At 46.0% G+C, this 10,670-nt stretch overlaps 1 pseudogene; it reads right to left on the reverse strand.

Moving 5' to 3' along the window:
- Positions 1 to 8,562: 8,562 nt before the first annotated feature.
- The window catches only part of LOC145490637 (uncharacterized), a 5,049-nt pseudogene continuing 2,941 nt past the window's right edge, over positions 8,563 to 10,670 (reverse strand).

Genomic DNA, 10,670 nt, shown 5'->3' on the forward strand with positions numbered 1-10,670 from the left:
AAGTTGCTCAAAATCACGATGCGCGTAAGGCGGTCTCGGCTACTCTTTCAGTCTTAAAATGAAGTGGGGCTATATTTCGGCCGACAAGCTCAACACCGAGCGTGCGCTCCTTTTGCCTGTGTACATATCACTGAAAACTAAGTTCATCAGGAGTTAGCATAGAGTCCTCGGGACTGGAAAATATTCCCCGAATTCCGGCAAATCGAGCCAAAGATGCTCAAAATCACGATGCGCGTAAGGCGGTCTCGGCTACTCGTTTACTCCGAAAATGAAGTGGGGCTATATTTCGGTTCTACAAGCTCGACACAGAGCGTGGTCTCCTTTTACCTGTGTCCATTTCACTAAGAACTAAGTCCATCAGGAGACAGTTTAGAGTCGTCGAGGCTGGAAGCTAGCCTCCAAGTTTCGGCAAATTGAGCCATACTTTCTTAAAATTACCATAAGCGTATGGTAGTTTCGTTTACTCTTTCAGTGTTAAAATGAACTGGGGCTACATTTCGTCCTAGAAGCTCGACACCGAGCGTGCGCTCCTGTTACCTGTCACCATTTGACTGAAATCTAAGACCATCAAGAGTTAGGGTAGAGTCCCCGGGACTGGAAAATATCCCCCAAGTTTTGGCAGATCGAGCCATAGTGGCTAAAAATTTCGATGCGCTTAAGGCGGTTTCGTGTACACTTTCAGTCTTAAAATAAAGTGGGCATATATTTCGGCCTACAACCTGGAAACCTAGCGTGCGCCCCTTTTACCTGTGTCCATTTCACTAAAAACGAAGGCATTCAGGAGTTACTTTAGAGCTTCCGAGACTGGAAAATATCCCCCAAGTCCCAGGAAATCAAGCCGAAGTTCGACAAAATTACCATGCGCGTAAGGCGGTCCCGGCTACTCTTTCAGTCTTAAAGTGAAGTGGGGCTATATTTCGGCCCAGAAGCTCCAAAGTGAACGTTCAAAGAGTTTGGCTGTGTCCATTTCACTGAAAACCAAGGCCATCAGGTATTAGTTTAGAGTGGCCGGGACTGGGACTTATCTCCCAAGTTCCGGGAAATCGAGCCGAAGTAGCCCAAAATCACGATGCGCGTAAGGCGGTCTCGGCTACTCTTTCAGTCTTAAAGTGAAGTAGGGCTATGCTTTCGCCCAGAAGCTCAAACGTGGGCGTTCAAAAAGTTGTGCTGTGTCCATTTCACTGCAAACCAAGGCAATCAGGAGTTAGTTTAGAGTCCCCGGCAGCGGAAAATATCCCCCATTTCCCGGGAAATCGAGCCAAAGTTGGTCAAAATCACGATACGCGTAAGGCGGTCCCGGTTATTCGTTCATTCTTAAAGTGACCTGGGTGCAATATTTCGGCCCAGAAGCTCAAAAGTGAGCGTTCAAAAAGTTTTGCTGTGTCCATTTTACTGCAGACCAAGGACGTCGGAGGTCAGTTTAGAGTCCCCGGGACTGGAAAATATCCCCCAAGTTCCGTGAAATTTAACGGAAGTTGGTCAAAATTACGATGGGCGCAAGGCGGTCTCGGCTACTCTTTCACTCTTAAAGTGAAGTGGAGCTATATTTCGGCCCAGAAGCTAAAAAATGAGCGTTCAAAAAGTTTGGTGTGTCCATTTTACAGCAGACCAAGGACGTCGGGGGTCAGTTTAGAGTCCCCGGGACTGGAAAATATCTCCCAAGTTCCGGGAAATTTAACCGAAGTTGGTCAAATTCACGACGCGCGTACGGCGGTCTCGGCTACTCTTTCAGTCTTAAGGTAAAGTGGGCTTAGATTTAACTCCAGAAGCTCGAAAGTAAGGATTCAAAAAGTTTTGTCTCTATCTCACTCACATCTTAGACAATCAGGAGTGAGTTTAGAGACTTTGGGACTGGAAAATATCTTCCAAGTTTCGCCAGATCGAGCCGAAGATCCTCAAAATCACAATGCGCGTAAGGCGCTCCCGCCTACTCTTTCAGTCTTAAAAAGAAGTAGGGCTATATTTCGGCCAGCAAGCTCGAAAGTGCGCGTTCAAAAAGTGTTCCTGTGTCCATTTCACTGGAAACCAAGGCCATCAGGAGTTAGTTTAGAGTCCCCGGGACTGGAAAATATCCCCCTATTTGCGGGAAATCCAGCCGAAGTATCCCAAAATCACGATGCGCGGTCTCGGCTACTCTTTCAGTCTTAAAGTTAAGTGGGGCTATATTTCCACCCATAAGCTCGAAAGTGAGCGTTCAAAAAGTTTTGCTGTGTCCATTTAACTGCAAACTAAGACCATCGGAAGGTAGTTTAGCTTCCCCGGGAATTGAAAATATTCGCCAACTTCCGGAAAATCGAGCCGAAGTTGGTCAAAATTACGATGCTCTTAAGGCGGTCTCGGCTACTATTTCAGTCTTAAAGTGAAGTAGGGCTATATTTCGGCCGAGAAGCTCGAAAGTAAGCGTTCAAAAAAATGTGCTGTGTCCATTTCACTGCAAACCAAAGCCATCAGCAGTTAGTTTAGAATCCCCGGGACTGGAATATATCCCCGAAGTTCCGGGAAATCGCACGGAAGTTGGTCAAAATCACGATACGTGTAAGACGGTCTCGGCTACTCTGTCAGTCTTAAAGGAAAGTGGGGCTATATTTCGGCCCAGAAGCTCAAAAGTGAGCTTCGAAAAGTTTTGCTCTATCCATTTCAATGGAAACGAGGGCCATCAGGGGTTACTTAAGAGTCCTCCGGACTGGAAAATATCCCCCAAGTTCAGGGAAATTTAGCCGAAGTTGATAAAAATCACGGTGCGCGTTAGGCGGTCTCGGTTACTGTTTCAGTCTTAAAGCGAAGTGAGGCTTTATTCCTGCCCAGGAGCTTGAAAGTGAGCGTTCAAAAAGTTTCCCTGTGTTTATTTCACTACAAACCAAAGCCATCAGGACCTACTTTAGAGTCCCCGGGACTGGAAGGTATCCCCGAACTTCCCGGAAATCGAGGCGAAGTTGGTCAAAATCACGATTTGCGTAAGGTAGTCTCGGCTACTCTTTCAGTCTTAAAGTGAAGTGGGGCTATATTTCGGGCCAGAAGCCCGAAAGTGAGCGTTCAAAAAGTTTTGCTGTGTTCATTTCACTGCAAACCAAGGCCATCAGGAGTTAGTTTAGCGTCCCCGGGACAATATAATACGCCCCAAGGTCCGGGAAATTGAGCCGGGGTTGCTCAAAATCACGATGCCGCAAAAGTGGTCTCGGCTACTCTTTCTGTCTTAAAGTGAAGTGGGGCTATATTTCGGGCCAGAAGCCCGAAAGTGAGCGTTCAAAAAGTTTTGCTGTGTCCATTTCACTGCAAACCAAGGCCATCAGGGGTTAGTTTAGAGTCCCCGGGACTGAAAAATATATCCCAAGTTCCGGAGAATCGAACCGAAGTTGATCAAAATCACGATGCGCGAAATGCGGTATCGGCTACTGTATCAGTCTTAAAGTGAAGTGGGGCTATATTTCGGCCCAGAAGCCCGAAAGTGAGCGTTCAAAAAGTTTTGCTGTGTTCTTTGACTGAAAAACAAGGCCATCAAGAGTTAGTTTAGCGTTCCTGGGACTGGAAAATATTCCCCAAGTTCCGGTAACTCGAGCTGAAGTTGGTCAAAATCACGGTTCTCCCAAAGCGGTCTCGGCTACCCTTTCAGTCTTAAAGTGAAGTGGGGCTATATTTCTGTCCAGAAGCTCGAAAGTGAGCGTTCAAAAAGTTTTGCTGTGTGCATTTCACTGCAAACCAAAGCTATCAAAAGTTAGTTTAGGTTCCCCGGGACTGGAAAATATTCCCCAAGTTCCGGGAAAGGGAGCCGAAGTTGATCAAAAATCACGATGCGCGAAATGCGGTCTCGGCTACTGTTTCAGTCTTAAAGTCAAGTGTGGCTATATTTCGGCCCAGAAGCTGAAAAGTGAGCGTTCAAAAAGTTTTGCTCTGTCCATTTCAATGAAAAGCAAGGCGATCAGGAGTTAGTTTACAGTCCCCGGGACTGGAAAATATCCGCCAAGTTCCGAGAAATCGATCCGAAAATGATCAAAATCACGATGCGCGTAAGGCGATCTCGGCTACTCTTTCAGTCTTAAATTGAAGTGGGGCTATATTTCGGCCCAGGAGCTCCAAAGCGGGCGTTGAAAAAGTTATGCTGTGCGCATTTCAGTGCAAACCAAGGCCATCCGGAGTTAGTTTACAGTCCCCCGGACTGGAAAATATCCCAAAAGTTGCGTGAAATCGAGCTGAACCTGGTCTAACTGACGATGCACGTGAGGCAGTCTCGGCTACTATTTCAGTCTGAAAGTGAAGTGGGATTCTATTTCGGCCCAGAAGCTACAAAGAGAGTGTTCAAAAACCTTTCCTTTGTCCATTTCACTGAAAACCAAGGCCATCAGGAGTTAGCTTAGAGCCCGCGGAAATGGAGTATATCCCCCAAGTTCCGGGAAACCGACCCGAAGTTGGTCAAAATCACGATTTGCGCAAGACTGTCTCGGCTACTCTTTCGGTCTTAAGGTAAAGTGGGGCTATATTTCGGTCCAGAAGCTCGAGAGTGAGCGTTCAAAAAGTTTCGCTCTGTCCATTTCACTGAAGACCAAGACAATCAGGAGTTAGTTTAGAGTCCCCGAAACTAGAAAATATCCCCCAAGGTCCGGCAAATCGAGCCGAAGTTGGTCAAAATCACCGTGCGCTTACGGCGGTGTCGGCTACTGTGTCAGTCCTAAAGTGAAGTGTGGCTATATTTCGGCCCACAAGCTAGAAAGTGAGCGTTCAAAAAGTTTTGTTGTGTCCGTGTTACTTCAAAACAAGGCCATCAGGACTTAGTTTAGCGTCCAAGGGACTGTAAAATATCCCCCATGTTCCGGGAAATCCATTCCAAGTTCGTCAAAATTACGATGCGCGTAAGGCGGTCTCATCTACTCTTTCAGTCTTAAAGTAAAGTGGGGCTATATTTCTGCCCAGAAGCTCCAAAGTTGTGCTCTGTCGATTTCAGTGAAAACCAAGGCCATCAGCAGTTACTCTAGAGTCCCTTTGACTGGAATATATCCCCCAAGTTTCGGGAAATAAACGCGAAATTGGTCAAAATCAGGATTCGCTCAAGACGGTCTCGCCTACTCTTTCATTCTTAAAGTAAAATGGGGCTCTATTTCGGCCCACAAGCTCGAGAGTGAGCGTTCAAAAACTTTCGCTGTGTCCATTTCACTGCGAACCAAGACAAGCAGGATTTAGGTGAGAGTCCCCGGGACTGGAAAATATTCCCCGAATTCCGGGAAATCAACCCGAAGTTTAACAAAATCATGATGCGCGTAAGGCGGTCTCGGCTACTCTTTCAGTGTTAAAGTAATGGGGGTCTATATTTTGGCCCAGAAGCTCGAAATTGGGCATTCAAAAAGTTTTGCTGGGTCCATTTTACTGCAAACCAAGGCCATCAGGAATTAGTTTAGAGTCCTCAGAACTGGAATACATCCCCTTAGTTCCGGCAAATCGAGACGAAGTTGCTCAAAATCACGATGCACGTAAGGCGGTCTCGGCTACTCTTTCAGTCTTCAAGTGAAGTGGGGTTCTATTTCGGTCCAGAAGCTCGAAAGTATGCGTCCAAAAACTTTTTCTGTTTCCGTTTCACTGCAAACCAAGAGCAGCACGAGTTAGTTTAGAGTCCCCGTGACTGGAAAATATTTCGCAAGTTCCGGGAAATCGAGCCGAAGTTGATCAAAATCACGATGCGCGAAACGTGGTCTCGGCTACTGTTTCAGTCTTAAAGTGAAGTATGGCTATATTTCGGCCCACAAGCGCGAAAGTGAGCGTTCAAAAAGCTTTGCTGTGTCCATTTCACTGCAAAACAAGGCCAGCAGCACCTAGTTTAGCGTCCAAGCGACTGGAAAATATACCCCAAGTTCCGGGAAATCCACCCGAAGTTTGTCAAAATCACGATGCGCGTAAGGTGGTCTCGGCTACTTCTTCAGTATTAAAGTAAAGTGGGCTATATTTCGGCCCAGAAGCTTGAAGGTGAGCGTGCAAAATGTTTTGGTGTCTTCATTTCACTGCAAACCCAGGCCATCAAGAGTTAGTTTAGAGTCCCTGGGACTGGAAAGTATCCCCCAAGTTCTGGAATATCGACCCGAAGTTGGTCAAAATCACGATGCGCGCACGCCGGTCTCGGCTACTCTTTAAGTCGTAAGTCATGTGGGACTATATTTCGGCCTAGAAGCTCGAAAGTGTGCCTTCAAAAACTTGTGCTGTGTGAATTTCACTGCAAACCATGGCCATCGGGAGTTAGTTTAGAGTCCCCGGGACTGGAAAATATTCCCCAAGTTCGAGGAAAGCGAGTAGAAGTTGATCAAAATCACGATGCGCGTAACGCGGTCTCGGCTACTGTTTCAGTCTTAAAGTGAAGTGTGGCTATATTTAGGCCCACAAGCTCGAAAGTGAGCGTTCAAAAAGTTTTGCTGTGTCCATTTCACTGCAAACCAAGGCCATCAGGAGTTAGTTTAGAGTCCCCGGGACTGGAAAATATTCTCCAAGTTCCAGGAAATGGCGCCGAAGTTGATGAAAATTACGATGCGCGTAACGGGCTCTCGGCTATTCTTTCAGTCTTTAATTTAAGTAGGGCTATATTTCGGCCCTGAAGCTCGAAGGTGAGCGTTCAGAATGTTTTGCTGTGTTCATTAAACTGCAAACCAAGGTCATCGGGAGTTAGTTTAGCGTCCCCGGGACTTTAAATTATTTGCCAACTTCCGGGAAATCGAGCAAAAGTGGCCCAAAATCACAATGCGCGTAAGGCGGTCTCGGCTACTCTTTCAGTCTTAAAATTAAGCGGGGCTATATTTCGACCTAGAAGCTCGAGACCGGGCGTGCGCTAATTTTACCTGTGTCCATTTCACGGACATCTTAGGCCATCAGGAGTTAGTTTAGAGTCCTTGGGACTGGAAAATATTTCCCAAAGTTCTGGCAGATCGAGCCAAAGTTGCTCAAAATCACGATGCGCGTAAGGCGGTCTCGGCTACTCTTTCAGTCTTAAAATGAAGTGGGGCTATATTTCGGCCGACAAGCTCAACACCGAGCGTGTGCTTCTTTTGCCTGTGTACATATCACTGAAAACTAAGTTCATCAGGAGTTAGCATAGAGTCCTCGGGACTGGAAAATATTCCCCGAATTCCGGCAAATCGAGCCAAAGATGCTCAAAATCACGATGCGCGTAAGGCGGTCTCGGCTACTCGTTTACTCCGAAAATGAAGTGGGGCTATATTTCGGTTCTACAAGCTCGACACCGAGCGTGGTCTCCTTTTACCTGTGTCCATTTCACTAAGAACTAAGTCCATCAGGAGATAGTTTAGAATCCTCGAGACTGGAAGCTATCATCCAAGTTTCGGCAAATTGAGCCATACTTTCTTAAAATTACGATAAACCTACGGCAGTTTCGTTTACTCTTTCAGTGTTAAAATGAACTGGGGCTACATTTCGTCCTAGAAGCTCGACACCGACCGTGCGCTCCTGTTACCTGTGACCATTTTACTGAAATTTAAGGCCATCTAGAGTTAGGGTAGAGTCCCCGGGACTGGAAAATATCCCCCAAGTTTTGGCAGATCGAGCCATAGTGGCCAAAAATTTCGATGCGCTTAAGGCGGTTTCGTGTACACTTTCAGTCTTAAAATAAAGTGGGGCTATATTTCGGCCTACAACCTGAAAACCCAGCGTGCGCCCGTTTACCTGTTAGTCAGGGAGCATATGTAATCCCGTGGGATTTTTATGGTGAAAGCAAACCACCTACCCAGACGTTTTAAGGGGACCCTAAGGAACACAAAAACTGTTGTCGGCAATTTTGTAACCTGCACCGGCGGCTGCTATGGGGGGTCTATTTTTAGACCCATATGGCTCAACATGGAATCGAGGCTCGAACATAAAATGGCGTGTAAATACAATTAACTACAATAAATTTCCACAAAATTACCAGGAATCTTTAATATAGTCTATCTAATACACATTCATAGACTTAAGTAGTAAATACTGATCACGTGATCAACACTGCACGAAAGCGAGGCTGGTCGTTTGTTGTCTTCAAATAAGCATTAAAAGCATATTTCTTTTTCTCGAGTTGTTGACAAAAATGACTACAACAAGTGAACTACATGATATTTTTTGTTCACGTGAATTAAACTACATTTGAATAGGTTTTGTTCACGTAAGACGACATGAAAGTGAGGCTGAGCTCCTCGGCACTTGTTAGGCCTGTTCTAAGCGTCGAGCCAACGTCGTGCTGAACCAAATTCCTTTCCGAAAATTAGGGCTTTCGGTGCGAAGAAGAAATACAACTAGATGAAAACAGAACTAACCAAATTGGCTTTTAGAACCTCTGCCGTGCTAGCGTCGCGCTATCATAAAACCAAATGGAATTAGGTTCGGCTTGACGTTTAGACCAGGCCTTATATCAGCTATTCGATATGTTAGCGATAATTAAGGTTGCTCCGAGGGCGTAATGTTAACCATAGCAGGTTTACAGGTATATATAATTATTACTACCCAGAACCTAGTCAGGCTTTTGGTGATAATAACTGCTTTAAAAATAACACAACTGAGCCCATAATGCATTGCAGTCTACAGAACATAGATGTCAGGTAAGAATCATTCATCATCCTCGTCTTCCTTGTTGTCATCGTCCTGCTCATCCGATGTTTCATCATCACAGCTATCATTCTCAATCATATCGACATTGTCACACGCTTCCCCTGTCTCGTCATTGCTGCAGCTGCATAGATCTGTGCTAGTGAGACCCGCCCTTCGACAGCTGCACCTGTTGTTTCTGCATTTGTCCTTCCCACAGCCACACTTGACAAGATAAAGAACAGCGTCGGGTGCCGGCTGCAGTTTCGTCATCACCGGCATCCATTTGTCTGAAATATAAAAGAATAAGGCAATGCATTAAAGTCATCTCGATCTGCAGTGTCGAACTTGAGAGTCTATTACTATATCAACTGTTAATTTATAATAACCTTTGTCCTTTTTCCATCCATAGTTCTCTGGTGATGGAAGGTCTGGATTAGGGACTTTGTCATTGGCCCAGATCATGGCTTGGTAATGCGCTCGCTTAATGGCCTCTCGGAGAGCAGCTTGTGTAGGCGGTAGTCGTTCTGACTCGGCCTGTTTTCTTCGAAAGAGGAGCCACCTTAGATCTTTCAGGCTGGATATCTTAGTCTTGGGCAGGTAAAGTTGGCACACTAGCTTCTCTATTGCATAGAACATGCCCACTGTGGGAACAACGGTAGAGCCGAGATCTGCAAGTGCAGTGACACATTCTTCATCAGCTTCAAGAAACGCTTTCCAGCATTCCAGCTTTCCTTTAAATGCAAAGTTTCCAGTGACATCAGCTCCGCTCCAGGCATGAAAGCCAGATAGTGCTGCCGTTCTAGCTGCTCCTAAAGCGCGGACAATTGGACAAAGCTGGATAGTTCGGTGGTGCTGTCCTCTTCCAGTGACGAATGAAGTGTCCGCTCATAGCTCCGGGTAACGTCTAAGGGCCAGTACAAACACGTCAGTGTCCGGCGAAAAGATCTTGATACTCGTAGCTCCTGATGTGGTGGCATCTACTGCATGTAGCAGTATTTTGGTATCTGCCTCCTCTTGGTCGCTATCGAGGTACGCCATATCCTTGTGTGTTGCCCTACACTTACTGCTCCATGCAACCACCACGTGCAAACCATTCTGACGCCCCTTCTCTAGAGTCTTGCTGGCAAGATATTGCGTCAGTTCATCCTTGGTGCTGACATGTGCCAAAAGTCTCTTCATCGGTACCTGCATAAGAAAGGGTGTACTAGTTTTAGTGTCTTTACCTCTATATCTGGCCCTATTCTTCTTGTAGTACATTATATATAGGATCATTGCTTTTGTATGAAAAACCGTTAATAGTATACCTTGGAAATCTGAGTGGTGTCAGTAATCTTGTAGCTGATAGGTTCCAAGCATCCCTGACGAAATCCGCGAGTTGCGGTCTTTAAAGACAATGGTACATCATACCTAAAAGCAGAATAACGTGCCCACTAATGTAAGTAATTATATCTAATATAAACACAAAGGTTACAAGGTAAATATCAGCGGGAGTGACAAACCTGTCGAAAATAAGACGAATTTCATCTGCCTCCTTGTACTTGTTGAAGATCGTCACAGTGAAATGATTGGCCAGATCCGAGCAAGTCTTGATCCAATCCGGTTTTTCCAGTGCTTGTACTTCGGCCATACCATCTACAATGGAAACCTTGATCTGCACATCTGCATTAGCGAACTGGTCAGTGGGTTCAGCCTGCGCAACTGATCTGTCACTTGGCAGCTTCTCTAGAATACTCATCAAGGCGCTCTTTGCGGAACAGTGCAGCATATTGCCATCGGCGGCAAACATTGATCGTGGAACTACCGAGAACTCGCACGCTCCCACTGCCTCTTTGGTGTCTATCTCTGGACGGGACTTGCAGATTACCATCATCCGCGCGAAGAGACATCGATCTTCCTTTAGCTCGGTGATCTTATCCTTTGTAGCCACCCTAACTGTTTTCCCAGTAGTCTTCCACGTTAGGAGCTTGCGCTTCTTCATCACGTCCCAGATGCTCTTCTCGGCTGTCTGTATCCGTTCCTTAACGAATGTTCCGAACAGCTTGTTACCAATGACGCTTTGATCGCAGAGATCTTTCTTCACTTTCTCGGGCATGCGCACTTTCGTCACTAGGTTGAACAGATCAGGG

Source organism: Orbicella franksi, chromosome 6 (genome assembly GCF_964199315.1).
Source record: "Orbicella franksi chromosome 6, jaOrbFran1.1, whole genome shotgun sequence".
NCBI lineage: Eukaryota > Metazoa > Cnidaria > Anthozoa > Scleractinia > Merulinidae > Orbicella > Orbicella franksi.